General features: G+C 44.6%; 1 long non-coding RNA gene across 1 annotated transcript; it reads left to right on the plus strand.

The window, feature by feature from the left end:
• Positions 1–14,706: 14,706 nt before the first annotated feature.
• Positions 14,707–23,467, plus strand: LOC146866515 (uncharacterized). The gene is made up of 2 exons (XR_014976814.1): positions 14,707–14,808; positions 23,109–23,467. It is a non-coding gene; the product is annotated as an uncharacterized LOC146866515 (long non-coding RNA).
• The last annotated feature ends 619 nt before the right edge of the window (positions 23,468–24,086 follow it).

Here is a 24,086-nt window from a genome sequence, read left to right on the forward strand (position 1 = left end):
ATGTTTGACCCATCCATCATTTGGTGTGATGTTTGATATTTCCAATCTAAGACTTATGTAAGATTTATTCGAATGTCAGAGGCATCTTTCTGAGTCATTATTGGGATGCACTTACTAATACAAGGATCACCACACAAAAAAGTAATAACCCACTGAGATGTCCACTTAAAACACAAAGCTATCACACAATAATACATACTTGAATGTTACACACTGTACTTTGCAACAGGCATAACCCTTAATGAGATTTAAAAAAAAATCTTATATTGTGTATTTAAAATGAAAAATACAATGAATACACAATAATGCATTTGGGTCACAATTCAGTATACAACGCAGTATACTTATCAAGGTGTAAACAGCTTGGGGGGGTCATGCCCTCTACTGGTAGTGTTGGAGCAAGATCTGGTGAGAAGTCTATGCTATTTTATGATAAATTAAACCTGTAACTAGACTGTACACAGATCTGTTCAGCAAGGGCATTAACCTTCATAGATATCTCATCAATGTTATACCTAGGAATTTGCTTACACAGTGATCTCAACAGCAAGTGCCTTATTGAGAGGTAATATAAAATGTAGACTATTTTTGACCGGAAAAGTACACAGTTACTGTAATCTATCAATTCTTTGGGATCCAATTATATATATATCTCCAACAGGCCACTCCTCAAAGTAAACCACAAGGACACGGCGGGGAATACTTTGGAAGCTCTTTATTCACCAGTACAGCAGTGCACAATGCATTTCGGCTTGTCTGCCTTCCTCAGGTGCTGCTAATACCCTGCAATCACCTACTCCCTCCTTTTGAATTTACTCAGGCACTCCCATTGGCGAGAGATCAGCTGACCCAGCTGCACTGGGAACGCAGCAGTCTAATGGGAGACTAATACTCCCAGCATGCATCACGAAGGTAAGTGTGGCAGCTGGATCGATGTAACTTCAGTAAGCGCTAAGTAGTGCCAAGCAAAAGGAGGGGGCTGTATGCCAACTGGTGATTGCATGCTGAATGGTGCTAGGCGCTCTCTCCGGTCCCCAATGCCCCAGCTCCAACTTGGAAACAAACCGGGCTGTCAGGCAAGCAGTAATCTCACCCACCTCCCCGTACAGTCACAGGCTGCCAAGGCAGCAGCCACAGGCTTTGTTCCTTGTCGAGGCGGTCCTGGAAAATTTGATCCCTTGAAAAATACAGTCCATTGCCAACCTTCTCCAGGACGCTTTGCAGGGCTTGTCCTTGTTTCGCGTAGTTGGCCACCGCGACAAATATCTCCAACAGGCCACTCCTCAAAGTAAACCACAAGGACACAGCATGGAATACTTTGGAAGCTCTTTATTCACCGGTAAAGCAGTGCACAATGCATTTCGGCTTGTCAGCCTTCCTCAGGTGCTGCTAGTACCCCGCAATCACCTACTCCCTCCTTGTGAATTTACTCAGGCACTCCCATTGGCGAGAGATCAGCTGACCCAGCTGCACTGGGAAAGCAGCAGTCTAATGGGAGACTACTACTCCCAGCATGCATCACGAAGGTAAGTGTGGCAGCTGGATCGATGTAATTTCAGTAAGTGCTGTGTTGTGCCAAACAAAAGGAGGGGGCTGTATGCCAACTGGCTATTGCGTGCTGAATGGGGCTAGGAGCTCTCTCCGGTCCCCAACGCCTCAGTCCCAACTTGGAAACAAACCGGGCTGTGAAGCAAGCAGTAATCTCACCCGCCTCCCCGTGCAGTCATAGACTGCCAAAGCAGCAGCCACTGGCTTGGTTCCTTGTCGAGGCGGTCCTGGAAAATTCGATCCCTCAAAAAATACAGTCCATTGCCAACTATCTCCAGGACTCTTTGCAGGGCTGGTCCTTCTTTCGCGTAGTTGGCCACCGTGACAAATATCTCCAACAGGCCACTCCTCAAAGTAAACCACAAGGACAGAGCGGGGAATACTTTGGAAGCTCTTTATTCACCGGTACAGCAGTGCACAATGCATTTCGGTTTGTCCGCCTTCCTCAGGTGTTGCTAATACCCCACAATCACCTACTCCCTCCTTTTGAATTTACTCAGGCACTCCCATTGGCGAGAGATCAGCTGACCCAGCTGCACTGGGAACGCAGCAGTCTAATGGGAGACTACTACTCCCAGCATGCGTCACGAAGGTAAGTGTGACAGCTGGATCGATGTAACTTCAGTAAGCACTGTGTTGTGCCAAGCAAAAGGAGGGGGCTGTATGTGATTGCGTGCTCAATGGTGCTAGGAGCTCCCTCCAGTCCCCAACGCCCCAGCCCCAACTTGGAAACAAACCGGACTGTGAGGCAAGCAGTAATCTCATCCCAGCTCCCCATGCAGTCACAGGCTGCCAAGGCAGCAGCCACAGGCTTTGTTCCTTGTGGAGGCGGTCCTGGAAAATTCGATCCCTCGAAAAATACAGTCCATTGCCAACTATCTCCAGGACAGTTTATATATACATTTATGTGTGTGTGTGTGTTAAATACTAACCCCTGCTCCTCTTATCTCTGCCACTTGTGACTCTAGCATTGCTGCCAAGTTTCCCTGATCAATGCATGATGTGCTGTTCTAGCCAGGTTTTTCTTTGAATTCTCAAATTCGCAGTTCATTTTTGTAATGGAATGAACAGGACTACAAGTCCCAGAATTTTAAAAACAAATCTTGACTGGGGACATGGAAAACTTGGCAGGGCTCGTCCAGTCCGTTCATCTACCACGTCAGCCCCAATTTATGGGATCCTTTAGCCATTTTTACCACATCCAGCACCGGTTAAAAGAAAAGTCTTCAAGTTCCACAATGCAACTTGTAGCAGGTTGAATTAACAAGTTAAAGAAATACACTTCTTTGACTTTATCATATTTTACACAATGTTTGTTGGATGATTTTCATTAGCTCTAAGTTCAATAGGGAGCCAGAGTCATATGAGATATCATCACAAGGCACGTCTACATGCAATAATGGAAGGCCTTTGCGGATCTGTCCCTGTAGCATCTTTAAAGATTTTAATACGTTTTATTATTAAAAACCAAAAGGTTTTCTTTCTCCATTTTTCTCTCATGCGTTCTCTCTCAGTTTTTTCAGTGCTGTAAATATCTGTTGTTTCCTTCTTGTTTTTACAATTTTTCTTTGCTTTTTTCTATTAATGTGATGGTTCCCCTCCCTTATTATGATCTTTTCCTCATGTTAATTTTGTTTCATTTCCTTAAACGAATCTTTTCGTTTAGCATTCAAGATCTACGTTTATTTTCTCCTTTGTTTTACATGTAGTGCATTTTAGTTCAAACAGTCAGAGGTCAAGGCAAGATAAACAAACAGTTAAGCACTTTAATAGGACCCTTTCTTAGTGTCCCCGTAAACAGAGCGACTGGGGCAACAGCTTTGCTTGGAGCGCTGCTGCTTCTGCCTGCTAAAGCCGAGGTTCGCCTCACCTGAGGTGGGCGGGGCTGCTGTGGGCCAGCCCGAGATGTCCAATAGGCAGGACCTCGTAGTCTCCCGAAGAGCAGGGGATACACGATCCCAAGAGGATACCAAATATTACACAGCACCTGTTCGTTTCTGCTGGTGCACCGGTATCTCTGAGTCAGAGACGTGTTTGCTGTCAGTACATTGAGGTTCCAGTGTCATGTAGCAGGGTGACTGTGATTCTGCAGCAGTTCGATCAGCAAAAGATGCCTGGGCCATCGAACCCCTCCCCCGTTCCCAAAAGAGATTCAATTGAGTTGTTTCTGGATCACAGTAGCCAGTGTGCACGCCTCAAGCACAGATTGCGGCTGAGGTGATCCCAGAGTCACCAGATACACTTGCAACACATGCAGTGTACTAGGAATCATCAGTGTACTTACAACTGCCAGACTATCTGCAGAAGAGGTGACAGGGCAAGTCAGCATGCGTTCCTTCCGAGCAGGATATAGTACGCATCAGAGTGCTGGCACGAGGGTCCTAGTTGGCATCTTATCCTTCCTAGCTGGATATGGTACGCAAATGAGTGCTGGCATAGCAGGCCTACTCAGCATCTTATCCTTTCAACCTTGATATAGTATGCATCGGAGTGCTGGCACGAGGGACCTAATCAGCATCTTATCCTTCCAAGCTCGATAGAGTGTGCATCAGAGTGCTGGCACGAGGGGCCTAATAAACATCTTATCCTTCTGAGCTCGATATAGTACGCATCAGAGTGCTGGCACAAGTGGCCTAGTCAGCATCTTATCCTTTGGAGCTGGATATAGTATGCATTAGAGTGCTGGTACGACGGGCCTAGTCAGCCCTCTGTCTTTCCAAGGTCGATACAGTGTGCTTCAGATTGCTGGCACGAGGGGCCAAGTCAGCATCTTATCCTTCCCAGCTGGATATAGTGTGCATCAGAATGCTGGCACGAGGGGCCTAGTCAGCATCTCATCCTTCCAACCTTGATATAGTATGCATGGCAGTGATGGCTCGAGGGACCTAATCAGCATCTTCTCCTCCCGAGCGTAATAGAGTGTACATCAGAGTGCTGGAACGAGGGGCCTAATCAGAATCTTATCATTCTGAGCTGGATATACTATGAATCACAGTGCTGGCACAATGGCCTAATCGGCATCTTAACCTTCCGAGCTGGATATAGTACGCGTCAGAGTGCTGACACGAGGGACCTAATCAACAAATTATCCCTCCGAGCTGGATCTAGTATGGATCAGAGTACTGGCACGAGGGTCCCAATTGGCATCTTATACTTCCGAGCTGTTTATAGTATGTATCAGAGTGCTGGCACAAGGGCCTAATCAGCATCTTATCCTTCTGAGCTGGATATAGTACACATCAGAGTGCTGACACGAATGGCCTAGTCAGCGCCCCGTCCTTCCAGTGCGCTTCAGAATGCTGGGACAAGGGTCATAGTCAGCATCTTATCCTTCTGAGCTGAATGTAGTACGCATCAGAGCGCTGGCACAAGGGGCCTAGTCAGCATCTTATCCTTCTGAGTTGAATGTAGTACACATCAGAGTGCTGGCACGAGGGGCGTAGTCAGCATCTTATCCTTCCCAGCTGGATATAGTATGCATCGAAGAGCTGACATGAGGGGAATTTTCAGCATCTTATCTTTCTGAGCTCAATAGAGTGTGCATCAGAGTGCTGGCACGAGGTGCCTAATCAGCATCTTATCCTTCCGAGCTGAATATAGTACACATCAGAGTGCTTGCATGAGGGGCCTAATTAGCATTTTATCCTTCTGAGCTGAATTTAGTACGCATCAGAGTGCTGGCACGAAGGGCCTAGTCAGCCCTCTGTCCTTCCAAAGTTGAAAGAGTGTGTTTCAGAGTACTAGGATGAGGGGCCTAGTCAGCATATTATCCTTCTGAGCTGAATGTAGTATGCGTCAGAGTGCTAGGATGAGGGGCCAAGTCAGCATCTTATCCTTCTGAGTTTCGATAGAGTGTAGATCAGAGTGCTGGCATGAGGAGCCTAGTCAGCATCTTATCCTTCTGAGCTGAATGTAGTATGCATCAGAGTGCTAGGATGAGGGGCCTAGTCAGCATGTTATCCTTCTGAGTTCGATAGAGTGTAGATCAGAGTGCTAGCAATGAGGGGCCTAGTCAGCATCTTATCCTTCTGAGCTTGATAGAGTGTGCATCAGAGTGCTGGCATGAGGGGCCTAGTCAGCATCTTATCCTTTAGAGCTCGATATAGTATGCACCAGAGTGCTGGCATGAGGGGCCTAGTCAGCATCTTATCCTTTAGAGCTCAATATAGTATGCATCAGAGTGCTGGTACGACGGGCCTAGTCAGCGCTCTGTCCTTCCAAGGTCGAACGTGTGCTTCAGATTGCTGGGATGAGGGGCCTAGTCAGCATATTATCCTTCTGGGCTTAATGTGGTATGCATCAGAGTGCTGGCATGAGGGGTCTAGTCATAATCTTGTCATTCGGAGCTGGATATAGTACACATCAGAGTGCTGGCACGAGGGGCCTAGTCAGCATCTTATCCTTCGGAGCTGGATATAGTATACAGAGGAGTGCTGGTACGATGGGCCTAGTAAGCCCTCTGTCCTTCCAAGGTCGATACAATGTGCTTTAGATTGCTGGGACTAGGGGCCTAGTCAGCATTTTATCCTTCCAAGCTCAATAGAGTGTGCATCAGAGTGCTGACATGAGGGGCTTGATCAGCATCTTATCCTTCTGAGCTGGATACAGTATGCATCAGAGTGCTGGCACGAGGGGCCTAATCAGCATCCTATACTTTGGAGCTGGAAATAGCACGCATCAGAGTGCCCGCAAGAGGGGCCTTATCAGCATCTTATCCTTCCAAGCTGGATATAGTATGCATCAGAGTGCTGGCACGAGGGGCCTTGTTAGCATCTTATCCTTCTGAGCTCAATAGAGTATGCATCAGAGTGCTGGCACGAGGGGCCTAATCAGCATCTTATCTTTTGGAGCTGGATATAGTATGCATCACAGTGCCCACAAGAGGGGCCTGATCAGCATCTTATCCTTCCAAGCTGGATATAGCAGGCATCAGAGTGCTGGCACGAGGGGCCTTGTTAGCATCTTATCCTTCGGAGCTGGATATAGTACACATCAGAGTGCTGGCACGATGGGCCTAGTCAGCCCTTCGTCCTTCCAAGGTTGATACAGTTTGCATCAAAGTGCTGGCACAAGGGCTTAGTCAGCATCTTATCTTCCCAAGCTGGATATAGCACGCATCAGAGTGCTGGCACAAAGGGCCTAGTCAGCATTTTATCCTTCTGAGATGGTTATAGTATGCATCAGAGTGCTGACACGAGGTGCCTGATCAGCATCTTATCCTTCCGTGCTGGATATAGTACGCATCAGCGTGCTGACACAAGGGGCCTAATCCGGATCTTATCCTTCCAAGCCAAATATAGCATGCATAAGAGTGCTGGCACGAAGTGCCTAATCAGCATCTTATCCTTCTGAGCTCAATAGACTGTGCACCAGAGTGCTGGCACGATGGGCCTAGTCAGCCCGCCGTCCTTCTAAGGTTGACACAGTTTGCATCAGAGTGCTGGCACGAGGGGCATAGTCAGCATCTTATACTTCTCAGCTCGATAGAGTGTGCTTCAGAGTGCTGGCACAAGGGGCCTAGTCTGCAACTTATCCTCCTGAGCTCGATAGAGTATGCACCAGGGTGCTGGCACGACAGGCCTAGTCAGCCCTCCGTCTTTCCAAGGTTGAAAGAGTATGCATCAGAGTGTGCTGGCAAAACAGGCCTAGTCAGCATCTTAACATTCCGAGCTCAATAGAGTGTGCATCAGTGTGCTGGCACAAGGGCTAGTCATTCCGAGGTACAGTGTTCATGGGTGCTCTGGAAATCTTCTGCATGCTTACGACAGCCAGATTGGCTGAAGAAGGGATGACAGGACTAGCTAGCCTCCCACCCTTCCGAGCTTGATACATTGTGCCTCAAAGTACCGGCACAATGGGCCTGGTGAGCCTCCCATCTTTCCGAGCTCACGGACGATTAAGTGATTTGCCCTTATAACACAGGATGTTGAGCCGAAGCTGAGACTGAAACCTGCTTATTCAGCACCAAAGTTGGCAGCTCTAGCCATTACGCCACAACCGCTTGCACAAGAACTAAAACATTTTCTATTATAATATACCACAAAGCCATAGATGTATGTATGCATGTAGTATATTTATCTTATGCAACTAACAACCTTTGACAAAGCCAATAGTCCTGGCTTGTCGTAGGTGCAATGTTACTTATTTGGAGGCAATAACAGAAGCAGCGAAATACCAGTCGGGCAGCACATTATGCTGAGCACAGATTTTTAGCATAAATGTTTTAATTATATCGGCCACGCCCCTTTGAGAGACCCCCGTTTTTTTTATCCCACTCAAAGCCCTGCATATTAGCAATGGTTTAACTTTTATCTGAAACCCTACACCGCCGTCAATAACATGCTGAGTTACTCCAAGTGTCTGGTAATGCACCCTGCATTCAGACAACTCATTCCTGATTCTCGCCCCTTCACTTTCATGCTCACCCTTCACTCATAGCGATCACAATGCACTCACACTGATCACCATGCCCCATTTACCCACTCAGCCTGCACTCGCAGTGATCACTCTGCACTCACAATGCACTTGCGCTGTTCACCCTGTACCTCACCCTGCAGTCACATGAGCACACTACTCACCCTGCACTTATGTGACACTTCACTCACCTGTCTCCCTCACTGCTCAATCTGCAATCTCAGTCAAACAAGCCCATCACTAACCATGCATTCATTAGTCCCACTCTGCACTAACATGCGCGCCCAAATTCATATGGTCACCTCACTCACCCTACTCTCACACTGTTGCATCGCTCACCGTGCACTCACATGGGCACTCCTGCCACCCACGCAGCGCAGAGGATTAATGTGCCTGATACCAAGAAAGTGTACCATGCAGATCACAGAACTGAGTGTAAGCAAACTATGAGTAGTGCTATAAAAAATTAAATGTTTGTCTGAAAGGTGCAACAGCAAGATGAGGTGCATTGTTGTTGAGTGGTAGTGAGAGAATTCATGAAGGAGGAAATGGGGCAGGGGGCCCCCAAAAAAGACTGTTACACCGTGTGCAACCAGTGCTAGGGCCAGCCCTAGGTGGGAGTGATAGCCAACCCCCCCCCCCCCCCCCCCCCCCCGAAGTTTGGGTCTTGTGCCCCTGGTAAATGTCCACACCCAAAGCGCACTGGGGCAGGGATCTTGGGGCAGATTTACAATAGATTTACAGTTATTGTGCGCCACAGCTCCGCCACCATGGATGCGCCGCATTTACAATGCGGCGCACCATGGGGCAAAAAAAGTGGCGCATTGCTGGAGTTGCGTCGCGAGCGCGACGCAGCTCCAGCAATGCTCTGGGGGGCCCTATCTTGCTAATGCTGCGTCAATCCTTACGCCTGCTTCAGGCAGGCGCAGGGTTTTGACGCAGCATGAGCCTACAAGTGACTGAGTGAAATCTTGTAGATTTCACTCAGCCACTTTTAGGAGGCGTTCTTGCGCCGGAACGCCTCCTCCTGCGCAGGAACGCCTACATGTAGCGCAGGACTTTACAACGTGATGCATCTCCCAGATGCGTCACGTTGTAAGCACCCCGCACCATGGCGCAGGATTAGCGCCGCCGCTGCGTCACAAAAGTGACGCAACGTCGGCGAAAATGAGGCGCAAGGGGTTTGTAAATCGGCCCCCTTGTGTCTGGTAGTGCTTTACCAAAGCCCTTATTATTAAAATTAACTAAAAAATTATCATTGTACATATGACAATATAAAACATAACGCTGTGCTTACCTAGATGTAAACCCCTCAATTAATTTAAAAAAACGAATGTCTGCCAGAGAGTTTCAAAATTGGAGCAAGGTACTCGCATTTCAAAGTACTAATGTGACACTTCCCCTGTTGCTTTTTAAATGAGTGAAAGGTGTCCTAAATACAAGTTAGAGGGAAAACAACTCGTACTAGGGCTCATAGGAAAATAATACAAACATGGAAGACATGCCACCAAGCCTTTCATGTCATGTGCACTGTTTTAATCATCCTGGTTACGGACTGTCACTTCCAATCATACGATTTCTCATCATTTGTAAACTGGTGATTGCCTTTAAAAATTGCCATGAGGGAATCGACATACGGTGTTTTAACCCTGTATGAATGAGATGGCTCCTCGGCTTTAGAGCAGAAAGGTGCAGTTCCAACCGCAGCTTTGCTCGGAGCGCTGCTGCTTCTGCCTGCTAAAGCCGAGGCTTGCCTCTCCAGCGGTGGGCGGGGCTTCCGTGGGCTCGTCAGAGGTGTCCATTAGACAGGACCTCCGGATTCTGCCGAAGGCCAGGGGATACACGATCCCAAGGGGATACCAGATATTACACAACACCTTTTCTTGAACCCATTTGTGAAAATGAATTATTTCAGTTAACTCTATTGCAATAGCAGGACACTAAACTACTTGGCACATGTGCAAATCATGCCTAATGTATAAGTATTTAAAATGCATACGTGGGCATACTTGTTGCTTAATGAATATAATGTACAATCGGTGCACTGAATCAGCATTTCTCCAGTGATACGATTTTGGCACGAGAGACCATTATACACAAACGATCTGTGGTCTGTTTTGCAAGCAGTTTGCAAAAATACATTAGGAAAGATTTAGAGTTGGGGGAGCCTGTAGTTGAAAATCCCTTGATTTGTGGAACAAGGAGTAAATCCTGCATTTCAGAGTTTTTCACTGCTAATGGTTCTGCCATCATAAATACCTCCTCAACATTGGGTAATTCTGGTTCCACCAGAACCACTTGGCCATATTGTTGGCCCTAACGAGGTGTTAGAAAACATTTGCTTTATAATAAAAGGATACAATCAATACCATTCTCCTGGAGATCTTAAACAATTAATTTATTAATCGGCCTCAATGACGAATGCTGAGTTGCTAAAACCAATAGGTGCCTCCAAATGAAAAGTACAGATTGAAACTCAAAGACCATCCCAACTGCTATAGAGGTGGTGCAGCTGGTGGCATTTGAAGGGAGTCTGCATTAATAGATTGTGCAACAGCTTTCAACGGCATTGATTGATGAAAATTATGAAGAAAATTCACAAAGTGTGACATCCCTTTGTCATTACAGAGTGGCATTATATACCGACAGACGTGGCTGGAAGATGTTTGATTCTCAGAATTTCTTTACAAATAAAGGCTTGAAACAGTGTTGTATTTAGGCACCCTTTCTTTTCAGGTTACATTTGGTGGACCTGGGTGACGCTCTTGAATCAGTGAATATTTTTCTCCCTAAACTAGCTGGTCACATGTTGGGTATCCTAGAGACTGAATATTGTGGGCTGCAGAGATTCAGGTGCGCGTGCGCTGAACAGCTAATGTTCGAAAAATAATCTAATTAATGACAAACAAAGATGAAACTGAAATTGCTGTTTTTTGACAATAAAATAATCAAAAAAGGCCAATGGCAGATTTAAGGTATGAAGCTTGAATGAGCAAAAAGTTGCGCATTTTTTGGGGTACGGTTGGAAGAACGAGGAGGTGCAATGAAGTATCTTGCAACACTTGAGTCCACTGCATTAGCAGTAAAATCCTCCTTTTCTTTTTTGTGCAATAAATTGAAAGGTCTCTTTCTATTTTTTATGCTGTGAGTAGTAACAAGTAAAATAATGGCATCTCTTATTTACGGATAATTCATTTTCCATGGGAAGTGGGCTCGATGTCATGAACAAAGTGTTTCAAGTGTGTAAATATCGGAACCTAGCGCTCCATCTCCCTCTAGTGGTCAACTTAAAAATCTGCATTGGAACATGGTTAACGAAGATCCAGGCCAATGTGAAAAGGAGCGTAAGGAGGAAAGAGAAAGGCACAATCCTGCAAGCTGGTGTTAGGAAAACCTGTTAGGAAAACCCAGAATGGATTTCGGAGGCATAGCGTCACAGGGCAAAATGAGGTACATTAAGTACCTAAGGCTGAGGGACCAATAAGTGGTCGCCAACAAAGGAAATGAATTCTATGTCAGGACAGGAGGCTCCGATTATGCTTTCTCATTTCTTTATTAGAAATGCTCAGCAGCCAATAAAAACACAGTAAATAAAGAGAAAAACTACAATACCCATAAACACCAGGGTATCACGTGACCAACCATAGAGACCACAGTATAAAAGGTCATGTAGAAAGTATCACATCCTCCTTCTTTGCTGCTCCGCAGCCAGTTAAGTGAATTTTTCTTTATTTGTTACTGGATATGTTGCATTTGTTCTGAATTTGCATTTTATGCCTGTTAAATGCCCTCGGGCGCTTCACATACGCGCGTTGCCGCGCTGTTGTTATTTTGTGTTTCCATGGTTCCATATCGAATTTCTCGGCTCTTCCGCTCGCCGCTTTTCTTCATTTGCGGGGAGCGTGAGGACTTTCCACCTTCCCTGAGCCGGGCGCTTTGCGCCCGCGCCTTTTATTATTATAGTGGAGAGGGAGACAGGGGCTTGGAGGCTCGCGCTTTGCCTGTGAGCACTCCGCTTCTATTTAATACCGGGCGGCCGTTACCGCGCATGCGCGGCGGCCATATTTTCACGAAAACGGACAAATTTTCGTCAGAGGAAGGTCGTATTTAGCGCCCATTGCCCACAGCCTGTGTATTGAGACCCAAATACGCCCATTTGCTATATAGAATCTTTTGGGCTGTAAAATTCTTCATAGGCTTTGCCTAGAGTGCCAGTTTTTTCTGTGACAGCAAGCCCTCCCATCACGTTTTATTTTGCACTGTGTTCAGGTTTCTACCTGCACTTTTGGCTTGCTGTGGGGTTTTTCACTCCCCCTGCATTGTGCCTTTGGCCATTATTGACATTTGTCATCTCTGTGGGCATTATACCATGCTACACTTCTGTGTCATAATGGAGGATTATTATTATGAAGATGACTCTTACTTTGACGATGATGCCTCTGGCTCTCTGGAGCACGATTTGGTTGAGGCTTTGGATCAGGGAGTACAACAGTCGGTTAATAAGGCGCTTGTTCGGGACATTAACCCCTTAAAACATCATTTGTCGGGGCGTGGCTTGGATGCCGTAGCAACATTGCGGCTTCTACGTGAGCTCCGTGTGGACGCGGAGCTTCTTTGTCCTTATTTTACCTCCGGACGCCACTTCTGCAAGCTTGGAAGGCGTCTTTGAGTCCGTAATGGATCGGTGAGTCGGCATGCCGCAAATGGCGATTCCAGCACTGTTCTTCGACCTAGGAGCCGCGGCGGTGATTATTTCCTCATAAAAACGCGAGCGCCCGCCATTTTGAATGGCGGTGCTCGCGCTCCGATTTTTTTTTCTTTTTCTTCAAAATTCAATGCCTGGCTGTCCATCTGTTTCAATATGCCCTTCCTGTATGTCTGTGATGAGGACAGCGCAGTGAGTTATTTCTACCGCCTTTCCTCTCCCATTTCACCAGTTTAAATGATTTTCCACCGTAGCGGCTGTTATTTACCTCAAAGATGCGAGCGGCCGCCATTTTGTATTGCTTTTTTGCGGTGCTCGTTTCTTTTTTCATCTTTCTAACTGTGTTTTTACCTGAATAGCTATGGAGTTGAGACTTTTTGTGTCTCCAACGATCTTTCATGTGGTCTGAAGCTCCTCAAGGGCATTAATAGGCTATATTTTCTGCTGCCTTTTTACACCTACCGCTGCTGCATTGGTTTTTCATGGACTTTACCTCTCAGTCAATATGTGAGTTTTTCCTTCTTATGTTTTTTATGGCGTGAATTTCCTTCATCATTCACGGTCTCCTCAATTATTTACTGATTTTGTGAGATATTTTCCATCCAACATCGTTGTGCCAAGTCCAGTCATGGTGGGGTCTTGTTGAACTGTGTTCTAGTGTCCAAATGGATTAGTTGCTCCGGGATAGACTATAGCATATCAGATTTCCAAGCCGTGTTCCTGCTTCTGTGAATTTACTACTATCCCGCGTTAAAGTGACGCTAAGTTTTTTGTTGCTTTTGGATTACTATATCCCTGACTCTCTACTGCTCAAGGATGTCAAACGATCCTCATGCGCCCAGAGCCTCGAGCTCAGGTACAAAACCGAAAAGGCACAAAAACGACCCGCCTTCACCGATTTTATCTTCACAAAATCCTGTCTTGGATTCCATCTTAGATGAGGTACGTGGCCTCCAGCCATTCACGTCCGTTACCAATGACAAGCTTAAACAAATTGAGGAAAGATGGATTGTTATGGAAAGTAAGGTACTAGATCTTGAACAACGGGTCAGCGATGTACAGGATATCTCTACAAAGACCCCTTTACTTGAACAAGAAGTTCTTAGACTAAAGCTCCACACAGAGGATCTTGAAAATCGCAATCGCAGAAACAACCTTCGCCTTTTTGGCCTGCCGTAAAATGTTGAAGGGGCTGATCTAGTATCATTCCTAAAGAAATTCCTTCCAGAGCTTCTAGACCTTCAATCTTCATCAAATCCTCTTAACATACAAAGGGCACACCGACTGGGTCGGCTTATACCATCTGCTAACAGACCGCGTGGAATTATAATGCTTTTCTTGGAGTTCACCGATCTTATGCAAGTCTTGAAAGCTGTTAGAATCAAACGCCGTCTTACCTGGTCTGGCCATAATATTTTTATATCTCAAGATATTTCCAATGCTACCAATGCCAGACGTAAAGAATTTCTTGCTCTTCGACCTTAGATGCGTCAGCTTAACATTCAATATAGAATTCTTCATCCCTGCCTGTGCAAAATCACACATGAGGGTCGCACACACTCCTTCGAGGATCCGGAAAAACTCAAACTTTTTCTTCATAATTTTTCTGCACATGGCATGGACACTGGCTCTTGATTTCCTCCCTATTGATGGATTGTTTTTCTTTATTGATATATTGATCTGCCTGTTTTCCTTCCTTGTTTTTCTGTTTTCTTTATACTTGTGAGGTTCTCGTACATTTCATTGTTTTCTTCACCTGTTTTCAGGGTGGTTCGTGTCCTTCGGTGTCACTATGCTCCCCGTTCTTAGATCTTCTCTCTTTTTTCAGATCTGGATGTTTTTCCTTGATCTGTCTACTTTTTTCTATCTATTTCTCTTGTTGCACTCTTTTCCCTCTTTAATTTATTTCTATTCCCCCTTTCCTCTCTCTTCCTTATTTTTTATCCTGTTTCCTTGTTTTGGTGTTTTTCCCGTGACTTTGTCCTTTGCTTTAGCTATTGAAAATTGTCTTTCTTTCTCTTTTTTTGTCACTCCTGCAGTTCTGTGGTCCTATGTCTGTACGTTCCCCTCCATCCAGAAGTATGGTTAATGTTGTTTCGTGGAATGTTCGTGGTCTGGGTCACCCGGTCAAACGTCAGAAGGTATTGTCTCATCTTGCTAAACTTAACACACAGATTGCTTTTTTACAGGAAACCCATTGCAATGACACAGAATCTCTTAAACTTAGATGTCAATGGGTTAACCAGATTGTTTTCTCTCCTGCTACGGATCGACATGGTGGTGTTGCTATTTTGTTTCATAAATCTATTAATGCTCAAATGTTATCGACTGAATGTGATCAAAATGGTCCTTGGGTATTGACTGAGGTTATCATAGATAAGAAGCAGATAGCTTTTTTCAATATCTACGGTCCTGTCAAACCAGATCCGGAATTTTGGCATTCTGTAAAGTTGAAGCTTCTGTCCATTTCCAATTCCAATATTGTGGTTGGTGGTGACTTCAATAATTGGTTAGACCCGTTCACTGATAGACAATCCAAATGCAAGTTCAAACCTGACAAATCCCACAAATCATTTCAAACTGCCATCTCCTCCCGCCCTCTATTTGATTCGTGGAAAACGTGTAACCCTTATACCTCAGAGTTTACGTTCTTTTCACCTGTACACCATACTAGATCTCGAATTGACTATATACTTGTCTCTAAAGCATTGTTACCTTGTCTCCTGTCTTCTGAAATTGGGTCCATTTTTATATCTGACCATGCTCCTGTCTCCACCCGTATTGATTTATCCCTCACCACTTGTAAACAGGACAGATGGTGCTTCAACAATTTCCTGTTATCAGATCGTACTTTTATTTCAGAAGCGACTTCCTTTATCAAGGAATTCTTTTCCTTTAATAATTCCTTAGACACTTCCTTGCATAACAATTGGGATGCTTTTAAAGCATCTTTTAGAGCCTTCACTATTGCTTATTCCTCGAAGAAGAAAAGGTTACTGCACACCAAATATAAAGAAACCTTAACCCATATAAAATAACTTGAACATAATTATTTTTCTTCCAAATCTTCTTCATCATTGCAAGAATTAATAAAAGCTAAATCCACTTTAAATAAGATTATTACCAAGGATGCCTGTAATATTCTCCTTAAGATTAAGTCGAAATACCATGGTGGCCAAAACAAAGCCGGGAAATTGCTTGCTAATTATCTAAAAATTAAATCAGAACGTAAAGCTATTGGTCCCATTAATTCAGAGTCGGATGATACACTCCTCTCATCTGATTCTGATATTATTGCCTCATTTCAATCGTTTTACAAGCTCCTATATACCAAAACTACCAATCCCTCTAAGGAAGCTTTTGTCTCTTTTTTCCGTGATATCCCTAAGCCCAAAACCTCCCAAGATGATTTCCAATCCCTGGAAGAAGATATCTCCCTACAAGAATTGAATGATCCTCTTAAATCTTTGAAGAAAGCAAAAGCTCCTGGCCCCGATGGCTTTTCAATTGAATTAATTTCTGCTTTTTCCTCAATTTTTGCTCCCAAATTACTTGAACTTTTTAATTCCTTTATCTCCAATTCCCTGGCATGTGGCTCTTTTTTGGAAGCTCTTATCTTTGTACTCCCCAAACCTGGTAAAGATCCATCCTATTGCAAAAACTTTCATCCTATTTCACTAATTAATTATGATTGTAAAATTTTTGTAAAAATAGTGGCGTCTCGTTTAGAGAAAATAATCCCTATACTCATTAACCCAGACCAAGTTGGTTTTGTTAAAGGTCGACTGGCCTCTGATAATGCCAGGATGTTTTCCAATATTCTTGCTCTTAGTAAAAAATATCCTTACCCACTAGCTGCTCTATCCTTAGATGCAGAAAAAGCCTTCGACCGTGTTAATTGGGAATTCTTAATTCATACATTACAATGGTTTGGTTTCGGCCCGAAGTTTATTTCTTATGTTAAATTGTTATATACTAATCCTAAAGCTTGTATTTTTGTTAATGGTCTCTTTTCCTCCTATTTTTCCCTGCAGAGAGGTACACATCAAGGCTGCCCTCTGTCTCCATTACTGTTCCTGTTATGTTTAGAGCCATTTTTGGAACGTATTAGGAATAACCCTCTCATTACTGGTTACAGTTTTAAGTCTACACAAATTAAGCTGTCTACATATGCTGATGATGTTCTTGTTTATATGTCCAATCCTGAATCCTCCTTACCCCCCTTTTTACAGGAAATCTCATCCTTCGCTAAAGTTTCAGGTTACAAATTAAACTTTTAAGACTGAAGTTCTACCCTTAAATCCTTCATGTTACAGATATATGTTTGAGATATCTAATTTTACATGGTGTTCTCAAAAAATTAAATATCTCGGCATCTGGTTCTCCCCCAACATTCGTGATACACTATTTCATAATTTTTCTTCCTTAAAACTTAAAATTACTAATTTGTTAAATCTTTGGTCCCCTTTGTTTCTCTCTTGGTGGGGCAGACTTGATACAATTAAAATGATGATTGTCCCCCAGATTCTATTTATACTGTCAATGCTACCATTTAAAATTCCTAGATATTATTTCTCTCATATTAATTCGCTATGTTCCAAGTTTCTATGGAATAACAAACATGCACGTATTGCCTTATCTAAACTGATTCGACCTAAGAATGAGGGAGGGGTAAGATTCCCTGATTTTAATTTGTACCATAATGCATTTTTGATTCGTCAATGTTTTGCTTTGTCTAAGGATTATCAGGATTTACCTAAGCCTCCATGGGTTAATGTTGAAAGCTCACTGTTAAATGATTTTTGAATACGAGATGTTGTTCACATGTCTAACTGTACTTTTATTTCCAAGTATCCTATTTTGAAACATTCTCAAGTTTTGCTGCACACACTTTTCTTTAAGACACTTAACAACTACCAATCTTTTCTAGCGTCATCACTCTGGTTTAACAAATACATCAAATTTCGCCACAAATCATTTTACTACAAACAATGGAAAGAAAAGGGTCTTCTTTATGTACATCAAATGTTTGCCAATAATGTAATCCTTTCCTTCCATCAGTTGCAAGAATCTTTTCAATTGCCTGATTCCTGTATTCAGCAATATGATACTATAGCTCCAGTTCTTCAGGAATGTATTCAGACCTTCCTCTCCCTACCAACTCCTTCTTCCTTTCTTCCTGACTCTTCTTTATATCAAATTTCTAATGACACTATTCCTACTGCCTCTTTCATCTATAAATCTTTATCTTCCCCTATTGTCACTCGGAATAAGTCTAAGGTTGAATCGGATTGGGAATTGGCTCTCTTTGACTCTATCTATATCACAATGGGACAAGTTCTGGCTGAAAATATTTAAGACATCTAAGGCTGCTAATCTCACACAATCCCTATTTTTTATTTATAATAGAGTTGTTATTACTCCTCTCTTGTTACATAAATTCAACCATTCTGTCACAGCATCTTGTTGGTCTTGCCTTAATGCTGAAGGTTCTTTATTGCATCTATTATTTTATTGTCCTAAGGTTTATGCTTTCTGGGATGCTATTTGGTCAAAATGTGCTGTGATTTTTTCTCATAAATTACAACTTAATCTTCAAAATGTATTTTTAGGCACTTTGTCGCCAGCTTTTGATACAGTGACTCCTATTTCACCATTATTGGATTTATTTCTTGCTGTGGCCTTTAAAGTTATATTAACTTGTTGGAAAGACAACTCTAAACTATCCTTTTTACATTGGTGGAACTTTATATGTGATGAACATAGAATCGCCTCTATTCCTCAACCTTCCATTCATCTTCAAATCAAATCTGATTTACTATGGCTTCCCTTTACATCTTTTCTGGCACCAACAACATAATCTTTTTCCTCTTTTCTTCTTTTCCTCTCCTTTTCTCTTCTCTCTGTTCTTTTGTTTTCCTTTTGTTTCCCCCTTTTTTTTTTCTTTGATAAAAAAAAAAATTAACCTCCTATTTACAGATTTTACTCATTCTCATTATATCCTCAGGTTCTTTGTGTCCTATTATAATATAATAATTCTTGTTATTGCCTCTTGTTTTTAGCAACATTACTATCTCTGTTCATAAAGTATATAACCTTTTTGTATGTATTATTCGCTTAATGTATTATCACTATTTTATATTTGCCTGTATGCTTATACTTATGTTCTTTATTGGCTTAATCCATACTTGTAATCCTGCGCTTTCTTATCTTCAATAAAAATTATTTAACAAAAAAAAAAACATCATTTGTCTCTCTATGCTCAACAACAGGGCTGGTTGCCGGCTGCTCGTGCATCCTCTAAATCTCCTGTGAATCCACACAAATCTGATTTTCGAAAGTTGGCTAAAAGTTTGTCAGACGAGTCCACTCCTAAGGCGACGGCTGGGACTTCGTTTTCCGCCTTCCCTGATACGGATGCTGATGACACTCATTCCTCCGCTTTCTATGAACTTGACCCTCCACCACGAAAAAAGGCTCGTAAGGACCACTTCGTGGACGCTCCCTCACATCCCCTATACTTACTTTTGAACCCTCTGATATTGTTCATCCAAACTCTTCTTCTTGGTTACCATCTCCTGCAGTGGCAGAATATGTCCAAGCTCATATTCGCCAGCCTTTTGAAAAGGATGTCAGGGCCCGCCTGAGATCCGAGTGTCCATGCCCTGATTTGGCTGACCATTTGGCCGACACCCCAGAAGTGGATCCTACAATGGTCACTTATCTCAAAAAGTACGCCAAAGACCCAAAGAAGGGTCTTGACAGGTCCTGGCGTGCCTGCCAAGACAAAGTGTTGGACTTATTGGGCCCGCTTATTAAAATCCTGGATCTTGGTGTTCTCGCCAAGGAGTCTTCAGCCCTTGTTGATCCTGATGAGCTCATTGAGTGGTCCCAGAGGGCTATTTGCCAGTTGGGCAATGCCAACTGCGCAATTTCTTGTGAACGACGCCATTCCATTCTTCTCAAACTCGATCCAAAGCTGGCGGAGCTCTCATCTTCCAAGTCCGGCCCCTTGGCTCAAGGACAGTTATTTGGCCAGCCGTTCCTGAAGGAGCTTACGCATGTTGTGGCCACTTTCAGTGGCCTTGACAAGGCTCAGGCCTCGCTGCGGCGAGCGTTTCGGCCGGTTTTTGCAAAGGCCGGACGACACAGGGGGCCCTTGTTCGGCCGTGGCTCTCAACAGAATTCCCAGAGAGGATTCCAGTCCCACAGAGGGGATGGTCAGGACTCCGGATTCTCCACCCGTTCCAACTTCTATCCCTCTCGCAAAGGGAGAGGACAGTTTAAGAAAGGTCGATTCGGAGGACACCAAGGAGGTCACCAGGACTCCAACACTTCAGGTGAGGTTAATTCCAGCTTCCGAGGTGGTTTTGGGGGACAGGATCCAATTTTTTCTCCACAATTGGCATCTAATCTCCAACGATGCCTGGGTGCTGGAAACGGTTCAGGGTTACAAGATAGAGTTTTACCAGCCGCAGCCTCAACTCCTCCCTCCAACCCCGTTGTTTTTCTCCCTTCAGGATCAGGAGTTCATTTCAGCAGAAATAGATTCCCTTCTCGCAAAAGGGGCAACCCTTCAGACTTCCCGTCATCCAAGAGGTTTTGTGAGCACAGTGTTTCTGGTTCAGAAACGAGGGGGCGGATCCCGTTTGGTTCTCAATCTAAAGGAGTTCAACGGAGGGGTAGTTTACCGCCATTTCAAAATGGAAGGGATCCATCTGTTGCGAGATCTTCTCCGGGAAGGGGATTGGATGGTTCACCTAGATCTCAAAGATGCGTATTTGTCGATTCCAATCTTCAGCCCCCATCGTCAGTTTCTTCAGTTCCAATGGCAGGGGAACTGGTTCGAATACAAGGTTCTCCCGTTCGGCCTCTCGTCAGCTCCTTGGTGCTTCACGTAGCTTCTGAAGCCCGTCGTGGAATGCTTGTGTGCTCGGGGTGTCCGCATGATTGTACACTTGGACGACATTCTGATCATGACAGATTGTCCACGCAAGTTGATTTCACATCTGGAATGGTCGATCGACCTGTTACAATCTCTGGGATTTCTGGTGAATCCTCAGAAATCTGTTTTCATCCCATCTCAAGTGATAGACTTTCTAGGTTTCCAGGTCAATTCTCTGACCTGTCAGCTTCTCTTACCCAATCAGAAGATTTGCTACATCAAGAGGGAGTTGGCTTCGATTATCTCCAAACAGACTGTATCGTTGAGATCTATAGCACGTGTCGTCGGACTATTGGTGTCTTCGATTCAGGCGATTTTTCCGGGCCCTCTGCATTATAGGGCGCTTCGACGATTGAAGATCCGTCATCTCCAGAACGGCCTTCGCTATTCCGATCAAATTCCTCTCTCAGAGGAAGCGAGGTGGGAGATGCAATGGTGGTTAGACCACATGGAAGCCTGGAATGGGCGAGCCCTGTTCGGCTCTTCTCCGGAGATGGTGATAGAGTCCGATGCCAGCCTGTGGGGCTGGGGAGCCCGGTGCGGTCCAATATCGACGGGGGGTCGGTGGTCTCCTCACCAGTTGACTCTCCACATAAATTGCCTGGAACTCCTGGCGGGATCCTTTGCGATCCGTTGTTTCACTCCCCTTTGCTCCAACTGTTGCATTCTTCTCCGCATGGACAATGTGTCCGTGGTTCGTTATGTCAACAAGTTGGGCGGCACGAAATCCAAGATATTGGCGGAGATCGCCAAAGACTTTTGGCATTTTTGTCTATGAAAGAAGATCCCTGTTATTGCCGAATACCTTCCCGGTCGCAACAATCAGATTGCGGACTGGAATTCGCGTCACCTTCGGGACTTCAGCGATTGGAGGCTTCACCCTCGCATATTCCGTTCTCTTCGTCGGTTTTGGGGCCAGTGTCACATCGACCTGTTTGCTTCTCGCCTCAACACTCAGCTTCCCCGGTTCTTCAGCTGGAGGCCGGATCCGGAAGCCCTGGCCACAGACGCATTTCTACAGACCTGGCCTCCCCTTCTGTGCTACGCCTTTCCCCCGTTCATGATGATTCCCAGAGTCCTGGCTTGCACAAAGCGTTATCAGTCGGAACTGATTCTGATTGCTCCTCTGTGGAGGGCTCAAGCTTGGCTCCCAGTTCTCCTGGAAATGTGTTGTGCAGTGCCGCTCCTTCTTTCCCAGAAGTGGAATCTGTTGCTGGACCCTCTCGGCAATCCGCATCCCCTGATCCAGTCAGGCTCTCTCCGTCTTCTGGCATGGTGACTTTCGGGGACCGTTGGACGGTCCCAGGCCTTTCACGAGACGCTTTCAAGTTTATCAGTGGATCTTGGGCACCCAACACTCATAAACACTACTCAGGCTCCTGGAAACGATGGTGTGCTTGGTGTGTTCAACGGGAAACTGATCCCGCTGCAGCGGATGTATCTCTGATCATTAACTTTTTAGCGTCTCTTGCTTCCTCCGGTTTGGCTTATCGGACGGTTAATAATTTCCGTTCCGCCATTTCGGCAGGCCATGTTCCTATTGATGGTAAACCCGCGGGTGAGCACCCTTTGATTACTAAATTGCTTAAGGGTATCCGTCTGGCAACTCCCCCATGTCCTAAATACGTGTCTTTATGGGATCTATCCATTGTTTTGAGGTTCTTGGAAGCCTGGCCTTCCAATTCTTTGCTTTCCCGTAAACAACTATCAGCCAAACTGACCATGTTGTTATGTTTGGTTTCTTGCATACGGGTGTCTGATGTAGATGTTCGTGCTTTGGACTTGGCAGGTCGCAGTTTTACACCTGAGGGTGTCACTTTTCGTCTTGCCAAACGTACCAAAACAAATACTTCCTTGATTACCTATCCTTCTTTTCCTAACCATCCCAACCTTTGCGTTGTCCAATGCGTCAAGGATTATGAGGTATGTACTGCTCCTTTACGTTCAGATATGCAGGGTCAACTGTTGATTGCTTTGCAGAAGCCTTTTCGCCCTGTTACTCCAGCTACATTGGCTTGCTGGGTTAGATGGCTCATGTCTTAAGCCAGCATTGATGTTTCCATTTTGGGTGCTCATTCGGCATTTTGGTCTATGGCTTCTAAGGCATTCTCGATGGGTGTTACTTTGTTTGACATCATGAAGGCTGCAGATTGGTCTTCTGAATCTGTGTTTAAAACCTTTTATTACAAGCCAATTGATCATATTGCTTCAGTGGTGGTGGATAAGCTTTGAACAAGCATAATCGGAGCCTCCTGTCCTGACATAGAATTCAAAATTTGCGAGCATACGTGACAAGAATTTTCAATTCTATTAAGGACAAGGAGGCGAGGATTATTCCACCCGTTGTTATTGTTTTCTGTACATATTATGCATTTCTACTGTTGCTTTTTGCATATGCATTATGTTTAGTATAATTCATTATTTCTCTAAGCCCCCCTATTGTGCTTTTATACTATATATATTGGATGTGTATTACGGCAGTCTGTATCTTTTTAGGTTCTGACCCGAAGTAACGGTGTTGCTGTTCCCTCTGGTTTATCCTGCTTTCGATGCTCTTCTGTTTCCGAGGTCCTGCGGCCGTCGAGTCCTGTGTTCTTCAATATGGACTTCTGCTGCTGCTGATGGTCTTTCTTATCCCTGATGTTCAACGTTGTTCTTGGACTTCCTGTTTTAATTGAACTGTTTTCCTCAACAAAGAAAGAGGACGTGATACTTTCTACATGACCTTTTATACTATGGCCTCTATGGTTGGTCATGTGATACCCTGGTGTTTGTGGGTATTGTAGTTTTTCTCTTTATCTCCTGTGTTTTTATTGGCTGCTGAGCATTTCTAATAAAGAAATGAGAAAGCATAATCCTCGCCTCCTTGTCCTTAACAGAATTGAAAATTCTTGTCACGTAAGTTCGCAAATTTTGAATTCGCCTTTCGGGTAAGAAAGTGCGAGATTTACCCGGTGTAACCAGCTCTTAGCCTACCACAGGCCCCGCAAAGGAACCGGAGATGCAAAGCCCATGCTGCACCGGGAGAGAGGAGGCCTGGTCAAGGAGACATATTGACAAGAAAATAACAGGGCAGGAACTATAAACAGAGGGGTAGGGAAACTAGAGGACCGAAGGGACCGTACAAGAGGGAAAGTAACAACGGGCGAGAGGATGTGGTCCGTCGGCTGCGCTGCCGCCTCTGGTGCAGGAAACCAGGGTTCGATCCTCGAGGTCGCGTCCACATCCTGTGATTCTGGGCAAATCACTTAATCTCCCCGTGCCTGAATGTGAAATGTAAATACGGTGCTATGTAAAGTGCTCCAATACCTTGGGGTCGAGTTCGCGCTATATAAAATTTAAAAAAAACAAAAAAAAAAAAAACAGTGAATCAACAAAACAAGCTGAGCGCGAACTGTAGTGTAAAGCAACCACAACTGCTGTTGCCTGAGAAGGGAACTCTATATGGGTGGGGTGGAAATACCTGGTTTGCCA

The sequence above is a fragment of the Triturus cristatus genome, chromosome 2_1 (genome assembly GCF_964204655.1).
Source record: "Triturus cristatus chromosome 2_1, aTriCri1.1, whole genome shotgun sequence".
NCBI classification, from domain to species: Eukaryota; Metazoa; Chordata; class Amphibia; order Caudata; family Salamandridae; genus Triturus; species Triturus cristatus.